Here is a 17,229-nt window from a genome sequence, read left to right as displayed (position 1 = left end):
GGTGCTTCTATGTTTTTTAGGGATTTTTGTTTAATTCTGTGTATTACTGGTATTTCTGTGAAATGTTTCCTTTTAATGGGAATTAATTAAAAATTATAATCTTAAGAATTGTGGTTTGTTGTGATAAGAGTTGTATGAGTCCCTAATAAAATGTACAAAAAGAAAAGGGGGAAAAAAAAAGAAAGAAAGAAAAGAAGAAAAAGAATTGTGGTTTGAATATGTCAAATATTCTCAGGAGATGTTCGTGTATAACTATAGTGGAGGTAGTAAGCTGTAACAGAAAATATTTTAGTGATTCTGTTTCTTGTGATTCTGATTCTGTTGTACCCAAACCAAATCCATTGCCATTGAGGGGATTCCGATTCATAGTGACTCCATAGAGGGTTTCTGATTCAGTAAATCTTTTTTTAAATCATTTTATTGGGGCTCTTATCACAATCCATATATCCATCCATTGTGTCAAGCGCTTTTGTACATTTGTTTCCCTTATATTCTCAAAACATTTGCTTTCTACTTGAGCCCTTGGTATTAGCTCATCATTTTTCTTTCTCTCCCCGCTCCCTCTCCCCCACGAACCCTTGTTAATTTATAAATTATTATTGTTTTATTACGCCTTACACCATCCAACGTCTCTCTTCACCCCCTTCTCTGCTGTCCATCCCCCAGGGAGGAGGTTATAATATAGATCCTTGTAATCGGTTTCCCCCTTCTCCCTCACCTTCCCTCCACCCTTCCTCTACCTTCCCTGGGTAAAGTTTTTACACAACAGACTTCATCTTTCTCCAGTGGAGCAGCTGGTGGGTTTGACTAGCTACCCTTGTGGTTAACAGCCCAGTGCCTAAACCACAGTGCCACCAGCTCTCTATTTATATTATATTATATGTAAATCTAGAAACGAGATCTGATCAGCTCAATGTTCACTAAGTACAGCTTTTCTATTCCTTACTTTATCATTCCCCACTACTGCTTTTTACATGTGTACCTTTACCTTTAGTGTGGGTAAATGGTGCTCAACACATACATGTGTATTTGTCCTAACCTTTGCATGACTATGTTTTCTATCTTCCATCAGTGTTGGATTATTTACAAAAGTAATATTCAATAAAAGTTAGTTCAAGTCAGTAGATATTAGTGTTCCATTATGTGAAAGACATTGTCTTTCCATAATCAGGAAATAATAGTTTTCCTTTGTTTATCAAGAAAAATAAATGCCCATGAAAAAACACGTTAACCCATCCCCTTCTGAGAGTGGTCAATGTTTACAAGCCCCTGAGCTCCCCCCCCCTCAGCCCCAGGGGGTGGACATGGCTCCATCACCATCCTTTCCAATCCTTGTCTTTCGGGGCCCTAGCTGCTCCCCAGCCCTCCTCAGGGCTGGGGTTGGTGCAGGGGCTCTAACATATCCCCTTGTCCCCACGATCTCCCTCCCTCCCCACTCTGTGACTTCCCATCTTTTCCCTGCCCCTGTAAATACCCCTTAACCCTAATAAAACTTGGTGTGTGTTTCCCCCTTTAAAAAAAAAGAAAAAACACGTTAAAATTTGGATAGATTATTTTTGTTGTTGGTTATTTGTTTAAACAGTTATATGACTTAGGTGTAAAGTGATTATAATCCATTCATTTTTTTTCTAACCTGCCCCCCTGATTATGTCTTGTTTGAAAAGAGAATATCTTTAAGTAGTTATAACTGTTCATTAAAATATATTTAAGTTTGTTATAATCTAAAAATGTAACATAGATACAACTAGCACAATATGAAAACCCAAACAGTAGACATTTCTTACTAGAGCTTGACTTAAATCACATCAAGTTCTTTTTCAACCTTCTTAAAAAGATTATTTATTTTTTCAGTCTTATGCATTTGAAAGAGAGGTTTTTAGAAGAGCAGAGAATGATTGGTGTGGTTTTTGACCTTCATAAGGAAAATTTTGCTCATTATGTGTACCGTATGCCCCCTCTTAAAGTTTTATATAATAGAACACTTTTAGTAACTCATACCATTTTTCAGAAAGTGCATTATAGCAGGTGTTGAGCACTTTTCTTACCTTTTTATGGTTCTGATTATTGCTCAGTGGTAATTCTCGGTGCTCAGACCTTAAGCTCCAAGCCTTGTTTATTTATAGATTTGAACTTGGAACACAAGAGAAATCTGTGATAGTCTGTTTCTGTAAAATTTTAAGCCTTGGAAAACCTTTGCCATATGGAGTCACTTTGTGTTAAATCTACTTGATGGCAGAGAGATTTGGCTGTTCCTTATGCTTGTCAGGTAAATGCTGGACTACTAACCTCAAGGTCCATTGTTAAACTTACCAGCCTCTCTGAGGGAGAAAGATGAGGCTGTCTGCTCCCATAAAGATTTACAAAACCTCAGAAACCCTATAGAGGGTCAATATAAGTAGGAATTGACTCAAAGGTAGTGGATTTTTTTGTTTTTTGCTTGCTTTATGACTTGGACCTAAGGTATTAGTCGATATGTTTCTAACTAAAGACCTGTCTTTTGTATATGTTCTAAGAATGGACATGAAGTCCTACAGAAATATTTCATCACCAGATGTGTTTAAAAGGTCTTGGATTAATGAGAAGTTTGTGTTGTGACATTGCCCTTTTCTAACAGTTTTTGTCTCTCGCCCTTAGATAAGGGCCTAGCGCACTGTCTCTGAGTCGAGTTCTCATATGGCATTAGTTAGTTAGAGGATCCAGTGCAGTGCAAGAGTCTAGCTTCACTGGGCCCGTCCCTGGTGCTGGCGTGGGTTATGTGCTGGGTTGCTAAATGTGTGGGCAGCAGTTTGAAACCATCAGCCACTGCTTAGAAAGATTTACACCCTTATTGAGGCTGCATTGGATTCCACATAGCTGTTGTGCTAAAAAAAGAGCCCAGAGTGAGTTTTTCCTTGACGATTGCTGTTCAGTTTGCTGTAACTGATCTGCAACATATCAAGAGAAGACATTTCCCACTATGTCAGCCATTTCTTATATCACCGGAGTGAGTCTTTTAAAAAAAAATTGGCATGCTTTCCAAAGCCAGCAGCAATGCTGACGATGGCTTGCAAGTACAGTAAGAACAATGAGGGTTGTAGGAAGTACCTTGCCAAGACCAGGCCAGCTACATCACACAGTTCTTAGTACTCTGGGTCACAGGCCTGGAGCTTAGTCAGGACTGAAGGTGAAGCACACCTTCAGTAAGGGTCACCATGAGTTGAAAGCCAAAATGTTTGATTCAGGAGTCCTTAAAAATTGTGCTTGGGTTCCAACCTTAGATACTGAGGAGCAGTCAGATCATCCTGGACTATTGTGTTCTCATCACAAAAAAACAAACAAACAAAACAGATTTGTACTCTAGGATACTGTGTTAGTCTGGGTACATTAGAGAAACAAATCCATAGAAATTCATATGTATAAGAGAGAGTTTTATATAGAGGGTAAGTGCACGTCAAGAAAACATCCCAACCCAATGCTGCCCAAGCCCACAAGTCCATTAGCCCATTTGTCTGACACGAATCCACAAAGTCCTCCTCCATCTATGATGATGACTGCAGGAGGAAAGCCGAATCAATGAGCGTGTGTAAACATCTCAGCGCTGGCAGGGGTCTCCACACGGCTGCTCCAGCACCCAGGGCTGCATCAGGGTATGTCCATGTGGCTTCTCCTCAGGGATGCCTTGCAGGAAGTGAGCCTTGCCAGCTGAAGCAGGAAACTGGCTAAGGCAGCTGCACCCTGATCCGACCATCAGAAAACAAGAGACCTGAGAACTAGAAAGGCGAGGCTCATGGAGCCATTTATCCCTCCACCCTTCAATTAACCCCACAAGCTCAAGAATTTGCATTTCTAGCAGCTTTCTAAAATGATGGTGATGATGATGATGTTGTTGGTTTGGGGGACTATCCTTTGAGTACCACTAGGTTAAACCAACACCTGCTACAATCAAGTTGATTCCATATCATAGTTAGCATATAGGGCAGAGGAGAATCAATCCTTAGGTTTTTAAGGCTATAAAATCTTTATGGTAAGTAGTCAGCCTTATCTTTCCCTCACTAGGCTAGAGCCAAAATAACTAACGAGTTTTCAGGTACGACTTCTAAAGCCATCACACTCCAGGTTGCCAAGGAAATTAATGACTTTTCTCAGGAAGCTGCTAACTGTAAAACTACACTATAATTTCCATTATCAGGAAATAAATAGCACAGCACAAGCAGATTACGCACACTCAAGTTCATTGCAACACTGTTCACTCATGTGGGAAGGGGAAGGGAGAGAAAGGGGAACCCATCATAAGGTTGGATATATAGCCCTACCTCTACCCTCAAGAGGGACGAATAACAGAAATGTGGGTGACGGGAGACAACAGATAGTGTAAAACACGAAATAATACAGACTTGATCAAGGAATCACTAAGGTGGGAGGAAGTGGGGAAAAGAGGAACCGATACCAAGGGCTCAAGTAGAAAGAAAATGTTTTCGAAATGTTGATGGCAACATATGTATTAAGTATGCTTAATACAATTGGATGATGGGTTGTTATAAGATTTGTAAGAAGAGCCCCCCAATAAAATAATTAGTTCACAACAGCAAGATGATGGAAGCAATCTAAATGCTCACTGGTGGAAGAATGGATAAACAAACCATGGTACATATGTACAGTGGAATATTACCCAATATAAAGAATAATGATGGAACTATGCAGTGCCTTTTGACACTGAGGGCTTCGAGGATATGCCGAAAAGCTAACCACAGAAGAACAGATACTGTAGGAGACTACTGGGTTGTATAAAGGGGAGCTCTTAGAATGGACTCGAAGGTAGGTCTGTTCTGGAGAATGATTCAGTAGCAGCGACAATTGTTTTGAGCTCCTTTTGGCTCTTCACTGTCGTCTGCACCCTTAACTAGGTACGAAGTATGGCATTTAGGGACTGAGCAAATATTTACGGACTCTTTCGATGAGGATAATAGGATCAATCATGATTAGACAGAGAACACTTCCTTTTACTAGTTTTTCTTTTACTAGTAAACATCTACTAGTATCTAGTAAACATGTACTAGATATACATGCTTAGAAGGTTACTTTAAAAAGTTTTCAAAATAAGTTATAACAGGTATAGGAGGTAGAAAGTAAGGGAATTGTGGGAAAAATGAATGAAGGAAATTTTGTTTTAGATTTTCTAAAGCAAAATTTTTGTTTTCCAAGTAATACTAATTTAATAAAGTCCTATCCGATTTATGCTGAAGGTGTACGAGGGGGTACCCTCCCTCCCCCACCCCCCAAAAAGAACACGAAATTTTTTCAAAGTTAAGCATTTACATTTTTTTACAAAACAACCCTATCACCTTCAAAGGACTCTCCATTAAACTTAATACAGGACTCTCCATTACAACTTAATACATTTGTCAAATCTGCCGTTCCATTCTTGGAAACATTTTCCAAACTCATCTGTTTGGATGGCAGACAGCACCTTCCTCATTTTTTTTCTTCAACTGTTCTACATTGTCACATCACTGTCTTTTCATGTCCATCTTCATCTCTTCATTTGCGGAAACATAGAACAGTGTCAGGTGAGTAAGGTGCTTGGGCAAGAGAAGCATGCTATTTTTTGCCCAAAACTGGCACTCTGAGATGACTATGTGAGCAGATGCTCCGTCTGCCTCAAGTCAGCCCTTTTTTGTTGCACACAGTTAAATGCAATCTTTTCAGAACCTCTAAACAGAATCTTTGATGAACAGGCTGACCTGGTGGAATGAACTCCAAATGCACTATCCCCCTCACATCAGCAGCGCTTTTCTGGTTTGTTTTTGGTGGTGGTGGTACCCTCTCCTGTGTCCCTCTGTCTTATCTCCAAACTCTTATCTCTGCTGTGTGCATTATCTCTGACCTTTGGTGCTTCAAACAGCAGGAAACTGTGCAACATATTGATTTGTTTGCTCTGTGCAATATTTTTCTCTTGCCAGCAAGATGAGATATTCTAAAAGTACTAAAAATAGCTGGGTAAAATGTGGGTACATAAGTGAAATGTTTCTATTAAGCTTACTAGTGATTACCTTTAGTTTCATCTAATTGTCATTATAAATCCCAAGATTCATCATAAGGGAAATAAAGAGTTTATGTAGAAAAATAACCCTGAATGAATTTAAGCCCCACTACAGCATAGATATATATTCAAAACATGTAGAGCAATAGAATCAGCAAGGTACAAAAATTTTTATTTATATGTGAGCTAAAAACAATCAAGACTCATCCTTGTTCAGTGCCATTGAGTCAATTCATACTAAGTCAACTCTATACAATAGAACGAAAGGTTGTCTGTTGTTAAAATTGTTGCTGTATTAACAAAAACAAGGGAATGGTTACTACAAATGTCAGAATAGTGGCAGTCTCTAGGGCAAAAGGAGATCATAACGCCCAGGAAGACAGCAGGGTTTTAGGCTGCTGGAAATTGTTCAATTTTTTGACCTGGGTGGTGGTTACAGGAATGTTCTACTTCATAACCATTCACTAAACTATGTCTTTTATTTGTGTTGTAAATACATTTTAATATAGAGTTCTAATCATGCAACATGGGAAAAATAGGGCAAAGAAAAAAACTAGAAGACAAATTTTATCAGAAAAGAACCTAGTAATTTATCTATCCATCTCGCTTTCCTACTGGAGTAAGCATTGGTTGTTGTCATAATTAACTTACCGTATTTACTAGAATAGAAGCCGACCCGAGTATAAACTGAGGTACCTAATTATTACCTGGGAAACCAGGAAAACTGATTGACTCGAGTATAAGCCTACGGTGGAAAATGCAGAAGCTATTGATGAGTTTCAATAATCAAAATAAATGAAAATAAAATTACTAAAAATTGAGAAATCAGTGGGGTAATGTATTTAAATATTTATTTTAAATAAAAACATATATAAAAGGACAACAAGTCATTTAACATTAGTAAACCAGCACAGTAAGTGGAAAATAGGTTCAACAAAAATAATAAGGTATCAACAATGATACCTTAAGAGTACTATTCCCTGAGCTCAACCAGCAACCAAGCTAAAATGTAAAGAGTTAAAATCCTTCAAAACTGGATTCCTCATCATCATCTGTATCCCAATGCAGAGCTTCAGCTGGTGTGAGGTCATCATAGTCGCTGTCCTCACTGAGATCGCCGTCATCACCATCACTGCTGTCATTTTCATACAGAGCGCAGTCTTCACTGCCGTCCATAGCTTTTACTAATACGACATTTCTGGAAGGAACGTTGCACCATGTCTTCTGGAATGTCTTCCCATGCATCTCGAACCCACTTTGCTATTAACTCTATGTCAGGCTTCATGACATTTCCTCTTTTTGTTAGTCGGGCTTGACCAGATGACATCCATTCATAACACATCCTTTGCACACAGTCTTTAAAAGGCTTATTCAAAGATACACGTCATAGGACGGCTCTGATTGGTTAGATGGGAGTAAACAAACATTCAAAGCCCTGCAGTGTCAATGGGGCTTTCAATGAATAGTGGAGAAACGGCAATCACCCATGAGATAATGGTTGCTCTTCCCGTTACCTGGGGGAGGGGAGTGGCAGCGAGATGTTACACCTCGCTGGGGTACCACTGACCAATGTATAAGCCAAACCCCAGTTTTTCAACACATTTTTGTGCTGAAAAACTCGGCTTATACACGAGTATATACGGTAGTCATCTGTATAATTAATATTTTAGTTGTCTAGCTGGCAATGATGGAAACATAACTTTTATAGTCATATGATATTGTCATTTTCTAAGAACAAAGATTTTAGTATGAATTCTGGATTTCAGTGTATTATTTGTGTCAGTACTTTTAGTATTAAATCATTATTTTCCAGAGTTGTTGCATGGACTGTTTTGTGTGATTCTATCTATCTATAAAAATAACAATAGAACCTTAACTATCATAAAGACTATAGGAGCTCGGTGGCACAGTGGCTAGGTGTTGGGCTGCTTAAAGAGGAGGCTTTCGACTTCTAGAGAGAGTCACCGGTCGTTGCATCCCAGATGGGTGAATCTATAGAGACAGTAACCAGAGTAAGGGCTTCTGGGAGGTAGGGCTGGGAGGTGGTATGGGGAGGGGGGCGGGGGGGTGGGGAAGAGGCGCATTATGGGGACCTGATATCAGGGAGCACCAGAAGGAAGACAATGTTTTGAAACTGGTTGTGGTCGTGATTGCACAAGGCTGCTTGATTTAATTGAACTATAAAATGGTATGATTAGGTCCTAATAAAATGGTTTGAAAGAAGAAAAAACAAGTTAGCTGTCTCAGAAACTCACTGGGGCAGTTCTACACATAGGGTCACTATGACTTGGAAGCAAATAGATTACAGTGAGTTTTAGCTAGATACCATTAAGTACTGCTAGAAATCTAACCCTAAAAACATTTTAGAGTTATTATTTGGGTGAAATTAGAGAACAGATTGATCTTCCATTCAACTATTTATACACGTTTTGAGACATGGGTGCATTCCTCACAATGTCCCTTCCTCCCTGTTTACCATTCCCCTTTCCTGCCCTTCCTGCTGCTGACCTTTCATCCCTGGCAGATGATACCCTTTTGATCTCATGTATTTGCTTGTTCTAGGAATACTACCTCACTTGTGTTATTGGTCACCTTGTAGGCCTGTCTATTTGGCACAAAGTTGAGCCAGAGCAGTGATTTAGAAGGTAACCAAGGGCCACGGCCTCGGGGCTTCTATCAGTCTTTATATACCAAAAATATTTTAGTAAAATATTTAATGTTAACATAACCTGAAAATTAGTCTTCTTTTGGTGGTGGTGGGTGGGGGTGTTGGGGGTGTTATATTTACTAAATTTATTCATTGACGATGCAGTTGATACTGTTAGGTAATTTTATTCCAATAAAGTACAATTCATTATTTAAAAGAGAAACGAATTGGTGAGATTCCTTCTCTTCTAATTACAGCAGCTTTCTAAATACATATCAATGAGAGTAAAAGTATAAACATATACAAAGCAAAGAATTAAACGTTAGACATTCATGCCTTTCCTAGTTTTCTCATCTCTTTTGCTTTGGGGGGCGGGGGGAAAGATGGGTCTGGCAGTTTAACTTAGTACTGTGTATCTTTCCCTTGCTCTCTCCCTCCCATAAAATGTCTTAACACATTTGGCAAAATATTAACTGATTTTTGTTATTGTTATTCTTTATCATGCTGTTTCTTCCAAGCTAGATATATTCAGGGAGAGTAATGAAGCTAATTAAAGATAGACTTAAATCTACAGTGTAAAATACCAGTTTGAAGTTGAAAAACAAGAAAACTGCCTCTTCTCTATTTGTTTTAGAACATTAATTTTAAGGAATTCTGATTATAGTTATTGTACAGTTATTCCAAACATATTCAAACAAACCAATATTCACTCTATATAACATTTGTGTTCTTTATTTAAAGCATTGAAAATTGCATCAAAGTTGTAGAAACAATATTTTATCAGAAGTATTTTGCCACATTTTATTTTAACTCTGATGACACTGTTTTGACTTTTAACTTTTTTCCTCTAGTTTTATGAAATGCATTGCTTTAAAAAAAACAAACAACAGTAACCAGAGTTTGTCTTTTTATAGAGTTGTCAAAACTAAGAAAGTGGCTTGGCCATTAGTATGTTATATGTCAGCTTCCCTTTGCTGTTTGCTGCACATGCAACAATGTTGTTCTTTCTTTGACACAGACCCAGACAAAGGCTGAGTGTAGCAAGGAAGCAGACAGCACGCCTCCAGTAGTAGCCCCGGCCTGGCTCCAGGATTTGTAAACAGAAACATCCCAGGCTCCAGTGAAGCAGACAGCGGTGCCCTGTCTGTTCGGCATTCAGGAAGTGCATGCTTGTACAAGCTGGGCCACCGCGCAGAGGCATACATAACCGTGTTTATGTTTGGTTGGCTGAATATTTAACCAAGAAAAGGAATAGGGAGGAAGAAACATTGGCGCTAAGGAAACAAGACAATTTCAGATATAGTTTATATATATATGTACGTAGCTTATATGACATTTAAAAATTTTTTTAAGTAAGAAGTTTACCAGTTAAAGGCCCCTTGTATTGCATACATGTGAATACACATACTGAAATATTTTTCCTGGCAGGTTTCAGGAATCACATATTTTTAAGTCATGACATTCTGGAAACTTTTTCATTAGAAAAGTTTAACCATCAATATGGTTTTTAACATTAATTTTTTGTTGTTATTATATGAATTAGAATCCATAATTATGTTAGATTTTTGGTCGATTATTTTAATGTAAAAAATCAGTTTCATTTTCTTTTGTAAATTGATAATAAGGCAAAAAAGACAATGCTTAAGTACTAGAGGATTTGCTCAGAATTTCAGAATTAAAAGAACCTTGAAAGTTAACCTGATGTAATCAGTTTATTTTATAGGTAATGAAGTCAGGGCCGAGAAGTTATTATCTCATTCAACTAAGCCACATTACTGCAGTACTGTCAGTATTTTGTAGTGTACTATTAGTTATAAAATGTGTCTTAGCTGATTTTTTATTATAATATTAAGTATAGTTAGCTTAATTTGGAGATTAAATCACTTGTTCATTCTGATTTCTAATTTTTATATTATGCTTTGGGACAATATTGAAAGGGGAAAAATCTCTTATTTTTAAAATTCCATGTTCCGTTCACACTTTTCTCACTAGTCACTTGTGACTGTACCTCATAGGGTATTCAGTGGCAGGTTTGAGGGAAGTAGATTCCTAGGCCTTTCTTGCACTTCTGTGATGATGACGACGATGAGACATAACTATTACATCAAAGCATCACGGACAGGTTTAAGGAATCAGCTGGCCTGTAGTTGGACACTTTTTAGATCATACTTCTAAACTTGTTAAACGGTTCCATTTTCAGAAACAGATGCCATCCAAACTTTTTTCAGATATCTTTGTGTTTTTAACTGTTGTGGCTTGTTGAATTAAAGCAGCTGAATTTGATAACAAGCTCAGTGTCATTTCCTTCAAGAGTTAACTCATCTTTCTGTGCTTGTGACATGGAACAAGCAGCACCTGTCCTCATCCAAACCCTCCAGATGTATTTTTTTAACCGAGCTGTTTACAGATTTCAACAAGAGATCCATTCTCCTGTATAACAACATTGATGGGGAACTGAGCACACACAGACCTCACCTTGTATCAGGAGCCCAGTGTAACACCTTGATCATGTTCTGCACAGGACCACAGATAGTTCAGACTGTAGACAGTTCCTTTCCACTTCCTACCGTTGGTCAACTGGAATCCTCCTATTTTTCTTTCCAAATTCCAGGTGGTTGAAAATCTCTCCTTGGTTTCCTCTGGGCCCCTTCAAAATAATTATGAGTTCTTTCATGACGATGTCTATGGGCTTCATTCTCACAGTAAACACACACACACACACACACACACACACACACACACACACACACACCAGAGTGTGGACTTACATCTCCAGCTTTTCATTTATGGCTGAACATGTTAACTGTTTTCACCATTCACAGACTGGTTTTCTGGTACCAATCGTTCTTTTGAAATACTTGTTTCTCCCCCAAACCTTTTATTTCAACTGGAAACAAAGAAAGGTGATAGGTATATGGGTATATACATGTGAGCTTGTGTGTGTGTAAACAGGAGGCACAATTACAGATAATTCTTAGACATAACTGGTTTTCTGGGTCTGAAGACTTGGGACCATAGTCTTGTGGACCAACTAAGTCAATTAGGATACTAAAGTTCACAAAGTTTAGCTGGGTGAATAGTGTCTGGGTCTTAAAAGCTTGCAAGTGGCCCTATAAGATACACCTATTGGTCTCTACTTGTCCAGAGCAATAGAGAAAGAATAAAACCAAAGATGAAATGTGAGAAGAAATCAGGCTATAGAACTAATAGTCTACATGAAACACTGCCTTACCTATCCCGAGACCAGAAGAATTAGATAGTGAAAATTAGATAGAAAAAGCTCAGATCAAGCCTACAATAGATGTACCTTGATATAATGATAGGAAAAATGCAGAACAAAATTCAAATTAATAAAAAGTCTGGACTTAATAGTTAAGAGTAGAGGATTCCCTAAGACTATACCCATGAGATACTCTTTACACCTTGAACAGACACTATCCCTGTAGGTTTTTTAGCTAAAGAATGAGTGGCTCATAAAATACTATCATCCATGGTACTATGCGCCTTAAAAAAAATCTATATGACACCAAATGATCAACAGTTACCCTAAAGAAAATAAGAGAAGCTAAGGGGGCAGAGAAATAGATTTTATCTGTAAATGGAACAACAAGAACAATTCATGAGAATGATGATACATTGCTCAAACTATAGTCAGTGTTACTGAATAATTTGTCAAATAGTTAAATAGGAGCCTAACTTGCTATCTAAACTCTCAATGAAAACAATAAAATATTACCTATATACTCGAGTATAAGCCAACCCAAATATCAGCTGAGGCACCTAATTTTACCACAAAAACTGCATTTAAAATGTGCCGAAACTTATTTTTAAAAGAGAGAAAAATGACACAGATTTCTAATGTATATAATTGAGAGTTGAGGGAAGTGAAATTATATACAGCAAATGACATACCTATCTAGAATGCAGCCTAGCTACGAAGACACTTCGATGTATCTGTAGGAGCCCGTGGTTCATTGGGTTGTTAACCACATGCTCCCATGGAGAAGTTAGTCTCAGAAACGCACGAGCCTACCCGGCCCTTACAGGGTTGCTATGAGTCAGAATGTATGTATCTTGAAGGAGACTAAAAATCCTGTGAGTAGCCGCAATAGGTGCTACAAACTCTATGTAATATTTTTAGGTAATTCTGAGTCTTTTTTGTTTATCTTGCATATTTTACATGAATTTACAGCAGGTTTAGGCTTCTTTTTGAAACTGAAACTAAATTACAAGAAACATTAAGTGAAACAAACACGTTGACATCAAAGAGGTAGTAGATGAAAGGTTGGAAAATTTGGAAGCAGATTTTTTTTAAAAAGCCAGTGGCCTAAGACTATAGTAGACCCTTAAGAGGGTCACACAGAACAATTGGTATTTAGAATGTTGACTCCTAGCATACAGAAAATACATTTTCAAAAGAAAGAAAATTTGTCTCCAGTATATTTTGTTTAGGAAGACAGAAAATGTACTCTATGTTTTTATCAGCACTGCATACAAAATAGCTCAATTAAAAAATAACTGATTGTTAATTTATGTCCTCCGTTTTTAGTTTTAAAAAGTATGTTGCGTAGAGGCGATATCTTATTATCATTTTATTTTTAAATTTTTTTATTTTTAAAATCATTTTATTAGGGGCTCATTCAATTTTTATCACAATCCATACATACATCCATTGTGTCAAGCACATTTGTACATTTGTTGCCATTATCATTCTCAAAACATTTACTTTCTACTTGAGCCCTTGATATCACCTCCTCATTTTTCCCCCCTTCCTCTCCACTGCCCCCTTCCTCATGAACCCTTGGTAATTTATAAATTTTTATTATAAATTTTATTATACCTTACACTGTCCGATGTCTCCCTTCGCCACTTTTCTGTTGTCCATCCCCCAGGGAGCAGGTTAAATGTAGATCCTTGTAATTGGTTCTCCCTTTCTACTCCACCTTCCCTCTACCCTCCAGGTATCGCCACTCTCACCACTGGTCCTGAAGGGGTCATCTGTCCTAGATTCCCTGTTTCCAGTTCCTATCTGTACCAGTGGACATCCTCTGGTCTAGCCAGATTTGTAAGGTAGAATTGGGATCATGATAGTGGGGAGAGGAAACATTTAAGAGCTAGAGGAAAGTTGTATGTTTCATCGTTGCTACCCTACACACTGTAGAGGTGATATCTTTAAAATATTCAAATTATAGTATACTATAATAGTATACATGTTCAATTTATAGTAAACTTCATATCTACTTATTAGCTCCTTTATCCCACGTATCTAAGGTAGTTCATTTATTGTGCCAACCTGGCCGATAAACATGTGGGGTTAATTGAAGGGTTGAGGGATAAATGGCTCGGTGAGCCTCACCTTTCGAGTTCTCGGGTCTCTTGCAAGGCTCACTTCCTGCAAGGCATCCCTGAGAAGAAGTTTCATGGATCTGCCCCGATGCAGCCTGGCTGCTAGAGCAGCCGTGTGGAGACCCCTGCCAGCGCTGAGATGTTTACACGCCCAGTCAGCATCATTGCGTGTGTTTTTTGGGATGGAGGAGGTCTTTGTGGATTGGTGTTGGACTTGTGGGCTTGGGCAGCACTGGATTGGGATGTTTTCTTGATGTGCACGTAACCTTTGTATAAAACTCTCTCTTATATGTGAGTTTCTATGGATTTGTTTCTCTAAAGTACCCAGACTAACACAGCATCCAAGAGATTTTTCTAATATGCAAGTTTTTCCCTACCCAGCTAAGCAGGAACCTTTCTCCTGTTGAATTTCAAAAGTCATTTAAAGCTCTTAATTACCAGCTTCTCACCATCGATTTATATAATCAGTATTTGACTTTGCTACCATTTAAGATCTTAAAAATATCTTTGCACAGGTCATATGCTAAATAAGGTTTCTCAAGTTTTTATCCCAGTGGCTTTTTCCTGGTTTGGCAACATCTAACAGCACAAGGGAAAATATCACTCACTCAAGGCTATCTTGCCTGTGAGATAAAACCCAGCACTTACATTTCCATGCAACATGTTTAAGTCTTGTCAAGACAATGTTTGCCTGTGGCTCAACTAGCATTTTTAAGGATGGTTATCGCTGTTTCCATCTTCTCAAAACTAGGCCAACATTTTCTGACATCGTGTAGTAACTAACCAACTCACTGCCATCAAGCCCATGCCCACCCAGAGCAGCCCTGTTGGACAGGGTGGAACTGCCCTGAGGGTTTCTGAGACTGTTTATAGGAGTAGAAAGTGCTCCCTCGCTCTCACGATATTTCTCTCTCTCTTTCTCTCTCGTTCTTTGTAGTAGGACAGCATGTATTGAATGCAAAATCTGTTGAATTCTACTTCAGTGTAATGTGGCTTTTTATTTAGATTGCTGGCCCCTGAGTTTTTCATAGGTATTTATGAAGAGCATGCCTTCATTTATTTTAAATACAGTGCCATGTTTGTTAATGTGGCTGAATAAAATAAAGACCTTTAAATAGAAGAAAATATACTTGATCGCATATTTTGGATACTACTTGTACTCAGTACTTTGTAATTTGGAAATGTCATTAACAAAGTCAGCTGCTTATGAAGATCCTACTAACAGTACTCCCACTTACACAAAATGCTTTCTTTGAATTTTAAACTGCATTTATTCTTTATAGATCTGTTGTTTGTAGTTCTCTTGTCTTTGTGATGCGTCCCAACCTTCTGCTCAGATCCAAGATAATCTTGATGCCTCTGTGGTTTTTCAACAGCTCACAACCATGCCAAACTGTACTTAGAGCATCTTTTAAATAGTTTTCTCCTTTACTCATTATTTACTTATTTAATTAATTCTAAGGAAATCATTCAATTATCTTGATGTTTGTTCTCTTAAGTTGTATATCTCAGGGGACTTGAATTATTATGTGCCTACTCTAGATATCTTTAGTTCCTGGGAAGAGAGAGCAGTAGGAGTGGCTATGGAATGTCCTATAGGATATTAAAATATTGCTCAAGGAGAGCAATAGGATATAGGATGATAGCTTATTCTTTGACGAATCTCTCGTTATTTAATAAAAAGTAGAATTTACAAATAATGTGGAACTGCTATAAATTAGGACAAGATGCCTTTTGTATGTTTAGATTTTTATAGAAAAGGGAAATAGGCTGGAAATTATTATTTTTTTGTTGGTATAGTTTTAGGAAGAATTTTTTTGGGGGGACAGCAAGTATCAGATGTCTGCATTTCAAAACTCCCAGACTTTTGGAACAGTCGGGAACCCAAAAGTAAGATGTTAGATGATAACTCCTTACTAATAGAAAAGTACACTCTGTACTGAGTTACTAAGGGCGCAGCTCATATATGAAAATTGGTACATTGTGAACTAGAGGGCAGGAAGTTCTCAGATGACAGTTATGTTTTCCTCTGCTTAAAAGAAAAGTACTGTGTATTCATTGTAGAATTGGGGAAATAGAAATCTTTACTTTTAAGAATCTCCCATTATCTTTAGCATTATAGTGCATCTCCTTCTCTTTCTGTGTGTGTGAGCATTTTATAGTAAAATATAGTTTACATAAAGTATAATCAAACTCATATCAAATAATAGACCTTTGTACATTTGTTCCTTTATCACAACTCCCATTTCCCTACTTAACCCATTACCATCTGAGACTTTGTAAGTCTTTACTGGAGCCTATTGGTCCCTTTTCCCACAAGGTGGTTGCTGGGTTTAACCATAGACCTTGAGGGTAGCATCCAACATGGGCCCAATAGTGCCATCAAGGCTCCATTTAAGTATACCATTATTCTCTCTTTTAGGGTAATCAATTCCTTGCTTTTACTTATAGTTTATTTTATTTTATACTCTTATACTATATCCAAAGAGCTTAATACAGTTTATTTTTTCATATTTTGAGCTTTAGTTATGTTAAATCTTAGCATATTATTTTTGTTTTTCTACTTTAGAATAATATGTATTTAACATTTATATTTTGTAAAGCTGTAGTTTTTGTTAGAATATTTTAAAATGTAATACGTGTAAATCACTTCTGTTGCTATGTCCTGTTGCATTGAATGAACACATCACAATGTATTTTTCCATTCTCTTGTTGATAGTTGGTTTTTATGTATTCAAAGTGACCCCATAAGACAGGTTTCTAATGACTTGAGGGCAGAATGAACCAGTGTTTGAGATATGAGTACCTGGAGGATTACTTACAGTTCTCGTACCTTTTCTCAGCCTCAGAATTTCAAAGAAGATCTCCTTCCATGTTTCTGATCTTTTCCCAGCTACAGGTTATAACCAGTGATGGCCTTGAATCCCTAGTGAATTTGCTTCAGTTTTTTACCCAGTCCTCAGACTTAGACAGACCCTAAGTGCTGGTGCCTCAGGGGATTCTCTCATTTCTCTTGTTCTGTTACCTTTTTTTTTTTTTTTTAACTTGTGAGTACTGGATGAAGGACTGTGGAAAAGAATTCTTTAAAAGTTGAAAATCTACTGCAAACTTCTCTTTCTATTTAGAGCCCCTAGATATTTTTAGCTGGCATGCCAAACTGTTTTCAACCTTTAGCATTTTGTTACATGTTCAGCATTGTCTCCAGCCCCTCCCCCCA

General features: G+C 37.7%; 1 protein-coding gene and 1 non-coding gene across 2 annotated transcripts in view; both read left to right on the top strand.

The window, feature by feature from the left end:
- Positions 1-17,229, top strand: part of BMPR2 (bone morphogenetic protein receptor type 2) — a 156,029-nt gene that overhangs the window by 80,562 nt on the left and 58,238 nt on the right. The window lies entirely within an intron of this gene.
- LOC142425179 (small nucleolar RNA SNORA16B/SNORA16A family) lies at positions 2,817-2,950 on the top strand. The gene has a single exon (XR_012779539.1). It is a non-coding gene; the product is annotated as a small nucleolar RNA SNORA16B/SNORA16A family (small nucleolar RNA).

The sequence above is a fragment of the Tenrec ecaudatus genome, chromosome 13 (genome assembly GCF_050624435.1).
Source record: "Tenrec ecaudatus isolate mTenEca1 chromosome 13, mTenEca1.hap1, whole genome shotgun sequence".
In the NCBI taxonomy this organism is placed as follows: Eukaryota; Metazoa; Chordata; class Mammalia; order Afrosoricida; family Tenrecidae; genus Tenrec; species Tenrec ecaudatus.
This window is presented reverse-complemented; position numbering and strand designations above follow the sequence as displayed.